Genomic DNA, 13,179 nt, shown 5'->3' on the forward strand with positions numbered 1-13,179 from the left:
CGGAGTGACCTACCAGAAGGAGGCGGAGCTTACCACTTCCACTGCCAAGAGACCAGATCTCTATAAAAGAAACGGCCAGATTAGGCCCACTACTCAGTTACTTATTCGTTATTGTATTCGGTAGTAGTCTTCATGGTTCATAGTAGACCAAGTGTTGTGCAGTGATATTGAAGAATAGTAGGTGATATTCAAATTTGAAGACCAGTGTTCAAGTTAAGTCTGTTTTATATCAGATAGTTATATGTCGAATATAATCCAATCGTACGGGATGAAAGCAGGATCGTGGTATGCGAGTGTAGGTGCTTGTAACTCCCACATTCACATATTCGCGTATTAAGGAAGTGTATATTGTTAATAAACAGTGGCGACTCACATAAATGTGCTTAAAGAAGGGGTCAAGCTTCCGACAAATCACTATTACGTAGTGAGACGTAAACATATCCTACGAGCTATTAACCTGTCGTAATCAAGGACACTGCAGTGTTGAGAGACGTCTTACGAGGCAAAAGGCAATGCTAGATTAAGCCAGGGAGTGCCGTGTAGTTAAACAAGTAGTGTTCACATAGAAAAAACAACATTCTTGAATAGTGCCGTGTGACAATAAAGGGGGAGGAAGTAGCGATCTCCCGGAACTTATTCACTGATCGGGTAGATTACTCGAGTTAATGAGTGGAGCTATCCTGAATAAAAACTTTGAATACGTACAAACGATATTCCAGTGTTCATCGAACCCACAAGGGGTCAACCAGAACGCCTGTGTGCCTGCGATCTTCAGGAACCATCCAGAACGTCCACGGCAGTTTGCAGATCAAGCCATCATGAACGGGACCAAGCAGATGATGAACCGAGGACTTTCCGCTAACAAGGCGGCAGTGATGACAGCTTAAACACCCCAGATGTGTCTTCCAATGACCGACGACTACTAGCAGAGGCGTTAAGTACATTCCAGTTTCTAAGCATGAATTTCATATCCCGTAAAATATTTAAAGTTACGTACATAAAATTGTCTATTTCATGTAAATATATAAAGGATAGGTTAGCGCAATAGGCGTGTTTTGAAGGGATTGAAGCTTTTTATTAATAGATTTTTATATGGGTTTGTCTTCTGTGACTGGGTAATCACATTTTCTTCCTCCCGTGAAATTAATGCATGAATTAGCTCTAAGGCCCTAGTGTTTGTTGAGTGTGAAGCATTTGTATATGGGATTAATATTTCAACAAACGTTCTAAGTCACTACATGTTCCGTTAGTCTTTATGAGTCGTCACAATATTTCATGTTTAATTTGTTTAAATGCTTCACCAGTAATGCAGGTATTATCCCCCCGTAGTATTACGGCTGCAGACCAGATGATGGCGAAATGATTTAATTATTACGCGAGTGTTGTGGTGTTAGTTAAAGTACCTGGTGGCATAGAGTCTTCTAACTGAATGAGCAATGTGATTTGAGATACGTGTGCGTGAAAGAGGGAAGTACGTTTCGTATGCCAGTGTTTGAAATAACAGACCAGAAAGATGAAAGGAATAAGATGAATATTACAATATTATAGTTAGGCTGAAAGAAGCCGGGTCGTTGATAAAATGATATTTGACAACAACAATAATAATAATAATAATAATAATAATAATAATAATAATAATAATAATAATAATAATAATAATAATAATGTGTGCCTGGATAAGGCGAATTAAATGCGAAAGGAAATTCCGCACAGGGGCTGGAAACGAGAGCGAAAGTGGATCCTTCCAGCCGAAGAAGCAGCCGACTTCTCAGTGACATATTTACGACCCCTTTGTACGAAAGAACGTTGAGCCAAGAGACAGGGTTCGCTTGGCTGTCAGGTGCTTGGAACATTCGTACGATAAGTTCGCTTCATCTTGACACTGTATTAATAGTAATATGCAAATTATAGATCACCGCCAGCGTTGTAGACTCGATGTTTCATAGGATGAAGTGATTCCACCCATTTCTCTTTATTTTATGAGATCGAAGGTAGGGTTTCAGACGTGTACCTCGTAGTCTGAAGAACATGGGTCGATTCCATGTAGAGTGAATCAATACCGGAGACCTGCAAGGGTCGCAGCTTCTATATGCGTTCTTGTGTGTGAAGGCTATATATTGTGTCATAATTTCAGGTGATTGTTTTTATCTCTATGTTATTTTTATGTGCTTGTATTATTCGATGGTGCTATGGTGCCTTACAGGAAGCCAAAGTTGTTTGGGTCCGCCTTGTGATATATTAGTGTAAGACATCCTGGAGAAACATGCTTAGGCGATATTATAGCAATTCAATAAGGTAGTTAGGTAAAATCTAATATGCAAATACGGTGATATGATTTTCATGAATATAGGAATGTGCGTAACAGTATTTTATTAGATGCCTCAAATACCATGATAAACACCAATGATTGTGTCGATTCACGGGAAGTGCCAAACCAAATGAATATATTTAATCCTTTGTTTGTTGTATAGTAGAGTAAGATATACCAGCGGGTATCAGTAGTATAGAAAGGGGACGCCCTTATCAAAAAATAATGTAATTCCTTAAGTGCGTGTGTACAAGATGATTTAGGAGTGTCAAATGAGAGTCATGTATATAACAGACCATTGGCGCATGCTGGGATTAAGACATGGGCTACCACTAGACTTAGATTACCTCTTTTCGATGGTTTGTTTAGTGAACGTCAAGCCTTCAGAGTTTTGAGCTGCAGCCAGTAGCCAACGGAGAAGCCTGCTGTGTATTCAAGGCTCCTTTACAGGACTGCCCCGGCTTCTGCTACTGCCAATGCTCAACCCCTGATCAATGGAGATGGTAGTTCAGCAAATGAAAGTCTGGCTTTGTGGCTAAATGTATAGAACGTTTGCCTTTGGTCCGATGGCCCCGGTTCAGTTTCAAGAATCAACCCCCTCATAGTGTTAATTACCCTGGCTTAGGGACAGGTTGTTTATGACGTCTTCGCCATTCATTTTGTCCCTTTTAGGTCAACACCAAGCCTATATAGATGCCATACCCCATTATGATGATGATTACTAGAGTTATTATTATTATTATTATTATTTTACAGCGGTCGTACCCATCGTTCACTGGTTAATTAGCTTCCTCGGGAGATCAGTGGTGGTGTCCGATGGGTTCGATTCCAACCAACAAAAGAAAACACTAAACCTAAAAGATGGCATTTCATTTTAGCAGATCTTTCTTTCTTTCTTTCTTTCTTTCTTTCTTTCTTTCTTTCTTTCTTAATCTGCTTACTCTCCAGGGTCGGTTTCTCCCTCGGACTCAGTGAGGGATCCCAGCTCTACCGCCTCAAGGGCAGTGTCCTGGAGCTACAGACTCTGGGTCGGGGGATACAACTGGGGAGGATGACCAGTACCTCGCCCAGGCGGCCTCGCCTGCCATGTTGAACAGGGACCTTGCAGGGGGATGCGAAGATTGGAAGGGATAGACAAGGAAGAGGGAAGGAAGCGGCCATGGCCTTAAGTTAGGTACCATCCCGGCATTTTCCTGGAGGAGAAGTGGGAAACCACAGAAAACCACTTCCAGGATGGCTGAGGAGGGAATCAAATGTCCCTCTACTCAGTTGACCTCCCGAGGCTGAGTGGACCCCGTTCCAACCCTCGTACCGCTTTCCAAATTTCGTGGCAGAGCGGGGAATCGAACCCGGGCCTCGGGGGTGGCAGCTAATCACACTAGCCACTACACCACAGAGGCGGAATTTAGCAGATCTACCAATGTAAATAAAACTATATTGCTCCTCTAACAGCAGCCCTGCAGTCTCTTCATACAAGGATGTAGAAATAAACGGGAGGGAGGAATTCCCAAACTCCCTTATCTATATCATTAAGTCAAAAATATGAGGTGAGGAAGTATATACGATGAATAATGCATGGCTGATAGCAGCGGCGATCTGACAGACCGAAGCCTAGCACACCTATCCTTCGCCTGTCCTCGCTCCTATCCGATATCCAGCAGCAAGCCGTTTGTGGCGAGTCTTGGGAGGGGGGAAAGGGGAGAGGGGCGAGAGCCTGGGCTGCAATATCAGTCTCCGATGCCTTGCTCTCAGAAATATGTGCGACATTTTTCTCACTGCTTTCAAGTTTTGTAAATGGAACAATGTTCCAGATACTTACATTATAATGTGCTTTAGACTTCCGTCATTCTCAATTGAGATTTGGGCTTCACTGATAGCCTTGGTAGCCCTCAGTATACGCCACTGTAACAGACTGACGTGAACATGGAGATACTGTTCAATGAGTTTCCAATTTCTTTGAAATCATTTAATAAAAGGCTAGGAAAACAAGAGAAAGGGAATCTGCCACCTGGGCGACTGCCCTAAATGCAGACCAGTATTGATTGATTGATTGATTGATTGATTGATTGATTGATTGATTGATTGATTGATTGATTGATTGATTGATTGATTGATTGATTGATTGATTGATTGATTGATTGATTGATTGATTGATTGATTGATTGATTGATTGATTGATTGATTGATTGATTGATTGATTGATTGATTGATTGATTGATTTATAATGTATGTTTTTATGACATTGTCTCGTGTATTTATTTTTACCCTTGTGACTCTGTCAGTTCATTAAAATTTTATGTTTGTGATTGGGAACAAAAATCTTCTCATTTAGTAGTTAATGTATTCCTCTCATGTTGTAGGACAACCTACTTTATATTTAAATTAGTGCCCATTTTAGTCGAACAGACCACTGACCCGTATGCTCTTGAGTTTGGCCGTAGAGACAATGAGAATAGGGAGGATGGGACTTTGCCGAAGTTCTCATTCAACAGATTTCCATTCAAATATTTAATTGTAAAACTTAGTTATTTTATTGATGCCCTGTAGAGTCCGAGACAGGTGTAATACCACTATACAAAACTCTTTTACTTCGCGCTTAGCTCTGTGTTCATGCTGGGCAACCTAAGTATTTTTCTGTAGCTATCGTAAAACATACTCTACACGTGTCACCAAAGAATTGCTCAAAAAAATTATACGTGCTAAAATCCAAAAATAAAATATATTCTTCTATATTACAACTGATTTCATAAACTGTCCCCATTTTTATTAGCAAGACGATGTGCAAGTAACTATAATGTTAACTAGGGGCGGCCGTACCTTATGTGCCGAAGTGTTGCAGCACAGTGACTATTTGAAAAATAAATTACTTTAAAAATATTATCTTCAATCATGTATAGTGCATTGAAAAAGACGCCAGCCAAAGAATAGGGATTTATTCAACTCCCCTCACAACCAGGTAATTACTCGTGCGCTCCACGCCGGGTGGCTGTGCGATCACATCTCAGCGAGAATTTCTAAGCTTTCAGCCAGAAACCAGGAACTCTGCCTTTTGCGCATGCGTGCCCAACTTTTCCGATAGGCTGTGATATATATATATATATATATATATATATATTGCTATTTTGCTTTACGTCGCACCGACACAGATAGGTCTTATGGCGACGATGGGAGAGGAAAGGCCTAGGAAGTGGAAGGAAGCGGCCGTGGCCTTAATTAAGGTACAGCCCCGGCATTTGCCTGGTGTGAAAATGGGAAACCACGGAAAACTATCTTAGGGATGCCGACAGTGGGGCTCGAACCCACTATCTCCCGATTACTGGATACTGGCCGCACTTAAGCGACTGCAGCTATCGAGCTCGGTAGGCTGTGAAATCAACAGCCAAGACATCACTTCACAGCGATTCTTCGTTCGACCACAGAGAGGCAGCACTTGCATTACGACCGACATGAGAACGTGGCAGCTGGCACCCTCTTGACTCAGCGGTAGTATTTGAGAGGGGATTGCTCAAAGCAAACGGGAAAACCAAATACTGTAGAGCTGTTCCCACCAGGTCTCTTGATACCAAAGAGGATAGAATACTACCAACTTGCCTATTCCATAGCCACATTTGTAAATCGATGAACTATAAAAATTGTAATTTTTATGTTGTCAAAATAAGGACATGCTATTGTGAATTTCCTTAATTAAAATGTCTAGTATATAAATATCACTATACAAACATAACGCAATTTTTTGCATTACGACGTTGCTGGTGTTATTTCAATGATGTTAGTAACATTGGAAAGTTCTGTTTTATGCGCGCTCACACCAAGTGTTTTGAGTTCGTGAATATTTTGCCACTGCAGGTGTTATTGTGTGTCGAATTATATATGTTACCGTGTTTTGGTGGATCAGCAGAGGTGAAAGAAGGTGCGGGCTGGAATGGGTCTAACTACAAGTCCGAAAGATGAATTTAAAATTTAAATAAAGGTTATATTTTCAACTGATAACAAGATTTAACAATTTTCACTAGGTGAAATAACAATGAAAAATCAAGTACAATGCAACTTTACAAACGAAAGCACAAGTTAAGGGTTTTTTACAATTCAGGGCTACGAGCCCCAAAGTTTAACAATTTCTGAGCTCTCAGACCACAACCACAAATTACCAAAGGGCAGAAAACCCCTAATTACATGGAGCATTTGCTCCCACCTCGTAATGTCAAGCCTCCTAGAGGCACCTTTCAAAATACCAGAAAGAGCTGACCCGCTCTCAATCGTCCAAGCTATTCAAGGCAATAACAGCTTATTACACTTAACTGCCATCAAGGCACAACTTATAATGGAACAGGGGTACCTCGTACCCAATCTACTGGGCCTTCTCAGGAAGGAAAACAAAAACGGGTTAAATTAATGGCCCAAAATACAAGATTGAATGGAGGCGAGTACTTGCACTCCTACATGAAAGCTTGTTAAAACCTAAGTGGCGCTAAGGCGATACACAGGGGCTATTCCCACGCTATATAGGTGACTTGTATAAGACAATTTTAACACATTAGGAAAGATTAGAAAATCAGTTACGAAAACATAGTCACCTCAAGTCGAAATGAAGGGGAGCTCGAGAGGGTAAAGCACTCTCTATCCCCGATTTACATTTAAAGTAATAAGAAAATGTTTACATAAGCCGGCACTAAGTTACATTTTAAACAGGTAGGATACTTGAAAAGGTTTCGAACCTTCCCCGGGGGTTAAACTGCTGACAAAGAAATAAATAAAGATGTTAAGAGGCCATTACCTTTGCTGAAGATCTGCTGCTCGAAAGAAGAAGCGCAACCCGCCCCCTGCTATACTTCCATACACTAAGCTAGATGTTGTTGAAGTGGCGAAGAGCCGAGAAAACAAGCAGTTTTTAAACCCACGTGGAAGATTCGAGACCTTTCATGAATAATAAAGACACACCCGCTCAACTTTATTGGGTAGCTAAAAGTTACACATGGAAATTCGAAGAAGAAACCTCTGATAGGTGGAAAATTAATTACAGAAATTACTGATTGGCTAATTTCAAAACAGGCGGAAAGAAAGCTTAATATTGCCAACCCATAAATGAAAGAACAAAATTTAGTAAAGACCAAAACTTATAAATACAAAATTTCTTCAAAAAATAAATCCTTCACTTCGCACCAAGGTGCATAATCATAGCTTTTTGGGTAGCGAATATCCACACTTCTTGATCCATAGAAAACAAAACACGTTGAAATCCACACAGTATAGACAACTTTGTAATCCCAAAATTTATAGTAGAGACCTCTTCTGAGAAAGCATGAATTAATACAGTTCTAAAAGTTCACATTTTCTCCGGTAGAGGAGGATTTATTGGCGGAAGATTTAACTTTGCAGCGTAGAGGTGTACCGCCAGGTACAGAATTAATTCAGTTTTAAAGTACAGAGTTTCAGCTGTACAGGAGTAATTTAAGGCGGAAAATTCAAATGTGCGCCGTATAGGTGTACCAACCGGTACAATATAGTTTTATAGTTTTTTATGAGGAATTTGTATATGTGTTGGGGTTATTCGCGTGTTTGTTCAGTGTGGAAAACTCAAAAGAGAGCCTCTTGAAAACCACATAACGGTATGTTTCCAAATATTTTTAATTTTTGGAGGGGGGATGGGTTACAGCACACAACAGATTTTCTGCACCAGCCGCCACTGTTGTTAAAGTGTTGATATTTTTCTTGTAGTCCCTAGTGTGTGGCGCTGAACACTTCGAGTGTCAAGTATTAAAATTAACATTCCTTACCTAAGATAGCTGGCCTATTGCTCTAAATTGCTGTCGGGGGAGAGCCCATAGCCCCGCCCCGCTCCCAGGACAGTGAAGCTTCAAGTGCATGCGTCACCAAGCGACTTAAATTTTGCTGGGGATAGCTCTCTTTCGTGCCGGCAAGGAAATCCAGCTCGCTGGAGAAGCTGAACTGCGGTAGTGTGAGCAGACTGTCGAGACAGCTGTATTTGACTTGGCTTAGATGTTCGCAGTTTTTTAAACTTCGTACTAAGCGTTCTAAGGAATAATAAAAAAAATGTAAATACAAAATGATTTACACCAGCAGCGCTGGGGTAGGTGTGGTTCAGTGCACGCCACTCCTTACAACATACCCTTAAAGAATAGAAGAGATTATTTCATTACTAACATAACTAAAAAAAAATCAACCTATAACCAAGTGTTGCAGTAACATTATTATTATTATTATTATTATTATTATTATTATTATTATTATTATTATTATTATTATTATTATTATTATTATTAGTATTATTATTATTGTTGTACCGGGCGGTACACCTCCGCTCCGCTTATTCAAACATTGCGCCAGTTGAAACTCCTCTACTGGAGGAAGCCTGAACTTTAACTACAGTGTTAATTCTCTAGTTTCTCAGATGTCCCTACTTGTAAATTTTGAAGTGTTCTGAACTGTGTCGTTTTCGATGTATTTTTGTTTTCCCTGTAGTAAGAAGTGTGAACATTCTCTTCTAGATGGCACTACTGAAGGACTACAATTGTGCACCCTAGTGCGAAGTGAAAGAACTGTTTTTTTGGAGAAATTTTGTGTTCATAAGTTTGTTCTTTGTTAAATTTCTTTCAGTCATTGTTTAGGTTGGCTGGATAACCCTTCTCTTTCCGCCAGTTTTGAATTCGACCAATGAGTAATTTTTGTAATTAATTTTCCACCAATCCTAGTTTTCTTCTTCAGTTTTGACATGTAATCTTTTGGCCGTCCAATAAAATGCTTGTGGGCGGGTGTTATCATTCATGAAAGGTCTCGAATGTTCCGCGAGGGTATATAAACTGCTGATTTTCGGGTCTCTGCGCCACTTCAGTAACATCTATCATAGTGTAAATTATGTTGCAGGGGGCGGGAAGCGCCTCTTTCGTCGGGCAGCAGTTCTTCAATAAGGTAATGGCCTTTTAATAACTTATTTTCTTGCTAGCTCAGCAGTTTAACTCTCGGGGCAGGTTCGATACCTTTTGCCATGTAACTTTTCTCTAAAATGTAAAAGATTCTTGGTATAAATTCTATCTCTTTAAACTACAAATTGGGATAGAGAGTGCCTAACCCTCTCGAGCTCCCTTTCATATTGTTTTTGAGGTGACTACGTTTTCTCAACCATTTTTCTTCGTTTCGTAATGTAATAAGTTTTCCTATCGTGTCACCTCCGTAGAATGGGATTAGCCCTTGCATAAGCGGCCTAGGGCTAAATTAGGTTTTAATAAAGTGTATTAGGAGTGCAAGTACGCCTCCACTCAAATTGGTATTTTGGGGCCATGTCATTTACCTGTTCTTTACTTAATAGGCCTCAGTAGGTTGGGTATTTTTTTTACCCCTGTGTTATTGTACTTGGAGGACAGCTTGAATGTGGAGTTTGGTGTGGCCTTTGATGGGCTTGAACTTTGAGAGCGAGTTGCTCTTTCTTAAAATTTGGTTTCTGTGTGCCTCGAGGAGGCTTTACCGTGTAATGGGGAGCAAGTGCTCCTGGGCATGATTGGGGTTTTCTGCCCCTTGGTGGAATCTTGTATATAAGTAAAGTTGGGCTGATTGCTCAAGAATTGTGTGTCTGGTCATCGGAGCCCAAATCCTGTAATAACTATAATTGTACATTCTCGATTTGTTGCTAGGCTACTGAGTACCTGTTATATTTGTTATTTCTTGATCTTGAAAAGAAAATATAACCTTGTTAAATTTTAAATTAACTTTAATTTCGTAGATTGAGACCTATTCATCCCAGCACCTTCTTTCACCTCTAACTACCACGGATAACTCCGTAACAATTATTATTATTATTATTATTAATATTATTATTATTATTATTATTATTATTATTACATATTTATTTATTTCCTAATATGTTTACACTCTAGGGTCGATTTTCCCCCCAACTCAGCGAGGGATCCCACCTTCACCGCCTGAAGGACAGTGTCCTGGAGCGTGAAACATTGGGTCGAGGGATACAACTGGAAAGGAGGAACAGTATCTCGCTCCAGCGGCCTCACCTGCTGAACTGGGGTATGGGAAGATAGAAAGTGATAGACAAGGAAGAGGGAAGGAAGCGACCGTGGCCTGAAGTTAGGCACTATCCCGGCATTTGCCTGGAGGAGAAATGGGAAACCACGGAAAACCACTTCGAGGTTGGCTGACGTGGGAATCGAACCCACTCACTTGACCTCCAGGGGCTGAGTGGGCCCGGTGGTGGTGGTGATTATTGTTTTAAGAGGAAGTACAACTAGGCAACCATCCTCTACATAACACTAATCAGAGGGAAAAATGGAAGGGATCCGACACTTCGAAAAATGAAGATATCGGCCAAAGGAAGACAAGGACCACGAAGGGCGTGAAAATGAAAGACTCCCTAGCCCTCGCAAACCTAATAGCGTCGGGGTCGGAAAAGAACAAGAGTTGACCAAGGGAGGTCGGATAGGATAGATGAAAGTGAGGAGCCTGGCACAAGTAAGTGGAAGCAATGCCAGGACTCAGCTAAGGGACCCGTGGTCGCCAACCCACGCTCCAAAGTTCAGAGCCCCTGGGACCGCTGAGTGGGCCCCGTTCCAGCCCTCGTACCATTTGTTAAATTTTGTGGCAGGGTCAGGAATCGAACCCGGACCTCCGGATGTGGCAGCTAATCACGCTAACCACTACGCCACAGAGGCGGATATTATTATTATTATTCCGCACTCCATCACAAGGGAGGTAACGCCAATAAATATACATCGGATGGAAGTTATCTCTGTCTCCTACATAATTAGGAATCTTTAGCATTAATAACTAGACATCAAGTGTTCATGAGCCACTTAACGGCGTATTGAAACTCCTGTTCTTTCGTGAATAGGAAAAACCACACCCAAAACCGTGCAGGTATTCGCCATTGTACCACACATCAGTTTAAGGAAAATAAAAGTGAAATGTGCATAAAAATAACGTAAATCAAAACTGCTCGTAGCACAATAACATATATTTTTACAGTGGACCTATAGTGACGTAAGATGGCGTCGGCCGCAAGTTTCCGGCTTCACTAGCACTAATGCTACGAGTTACAGCGCTGTCTGTCTAGTTGCTATAAATATCTGTGCTCCATAACGGAAGAGGAGGCCGATTTCAGCGTTGAAGCCCTTTTCACAATGCAAATGTAACGTAACGTAAACTTAAAATTACCGATAACTTAGAAGTTTGCGGCCATGTTATCTGATGGAACCATTCGCAATGCGCCGACGTAAACTTAACTGCGAGTCCGTAAAATTAAGAGACTGCAAACTCCAAGCTCTTCGGTTAATTTTACGTTAAGTTTAAGAACCAACCAATCAGAGCAGACGTAAACATTGTGTTTTGTGCGGTGGTGGTGGTGGTGATTATTGTTTTAAGAGGAAGTACAACTAGGCAACCATCCTCTATATGAGGTTCCTAATATCAAACATGGACATGCGCCACCTATATCAAAATTGAGTTAAGGATTGAGCCTTATAGCATTTTTAATGCTCTATCTGAATTAGTGGTCCGTGTCTTTCACAAACGAATATTTGTACGTAATTTTTAACATAGAAATATGCACTTTCTTTCATAATCGGACACCTCCAAACGTAGTTTATATCAAAAACGGACATGACCGTTTCAGCCAATCATATTGCTACAAGTGACATCAAACTGTCATGGCGACCAGAAAATTTTTATCGACATCTTAAGGGAAAAAAAGAGGACTGTTTTTTAATGTCCTATGATTGCCAAAAGAACCTCGTTTTGCCAGAATTAAGTGATCAGTCGACTTATTATTCCAGACAATTCTACTGTTAAATCTGTCTATTGTGATAGGCACATCTCAAAGCAAACTGCGCCCTGACAATGTGTCTGTTTACACGTAGCTGGAGAATGAGGGAAAGAAATCATGAAACGAAATAGCATCAGCGGTTGTCAATGACTTACGATCTAATGATTTACAAGGCTTCACTTCAGTCAAGTTGATTGCTGATGGCTGCGCCGGACAAAATAAAAACATTAATATGCTGACGACGTGTGCAAAGTGGTTTACAACGTATGCACCATTCTCTGTTGACAAATTAAATCTGCTAGTCAACTACTATTTGGAAATTTTTTTTCAAGTTGCTTTACGTCGCACCGACTCAGATACGTCTTATAGCGACGACGGAACAGGAAAGGACTAGGAGTGGGAGTGGGGAGGAAACGGCCGTGACCCTAATTAAGGTACAGCCCTAGCATTTGCCTGGTGTGAAAATGGGAAACCACGGAAAACCATCTTCAGGTTCGCTGACGGTGGGGTTCGAACCCGCTATCTCCCGAATACTGAATACTGGCCGCACTTAAGCGACTGCAGCTATCGAGCTCGGTATTTGGAAACAGATATTGAGCGTAAGATCACGAAAGCATGACAGGTAAGTCTAATGTTAATGAATCCTTTACCTACTGATATTGGCATGAATGTAAACCCACAGAAACTTAATGTTGACAAATTACTAGGAAAGCACTTCGGAAAAGATTGGAAATTAATGCCTCTCTTAAGTGGTATGTCGAAGTCATCAATAAGAATATTTGCAGCGAAAATGAACAAGCTGTTAATGATATAAATTATAATGTGATTGTTTTGAAGACCCTTGTGATGAACCAGAGGTTATTTGCCCAGAAATACAGTGAAGCAAGAACTGAAATATATGTTTAAAATGTTAACAAAGTATAAGAATAGCCTTATTTCTTTCATATTTTAATTATATTTCTTTTAAAATGGAAGTTTACTTCCGTGTCATCCTGCAACTCTTTTTCCAAATATTGGGATAGTTCGTTTCAAAAGTGGACAATTACATGGATGTTTGTATTAAAATTGGACAAAAGCCAACCTCGGT

The sequence above is a fragment of the Anabrus simplex genome, chromosome 6 (genome assembly GCF_040414725.1).
Source record: "Anabrus simplex isolate iqAnaSimp1 chromosome 6, ASM4041472v1, whole genome shotgun sequence".
Lineage (NCBI taxonomy): Eukaryota > Metazoa > Arthropoda > Insecta > Orthoptera > Tettigoniidae > Anabrus > Anabrus simplex.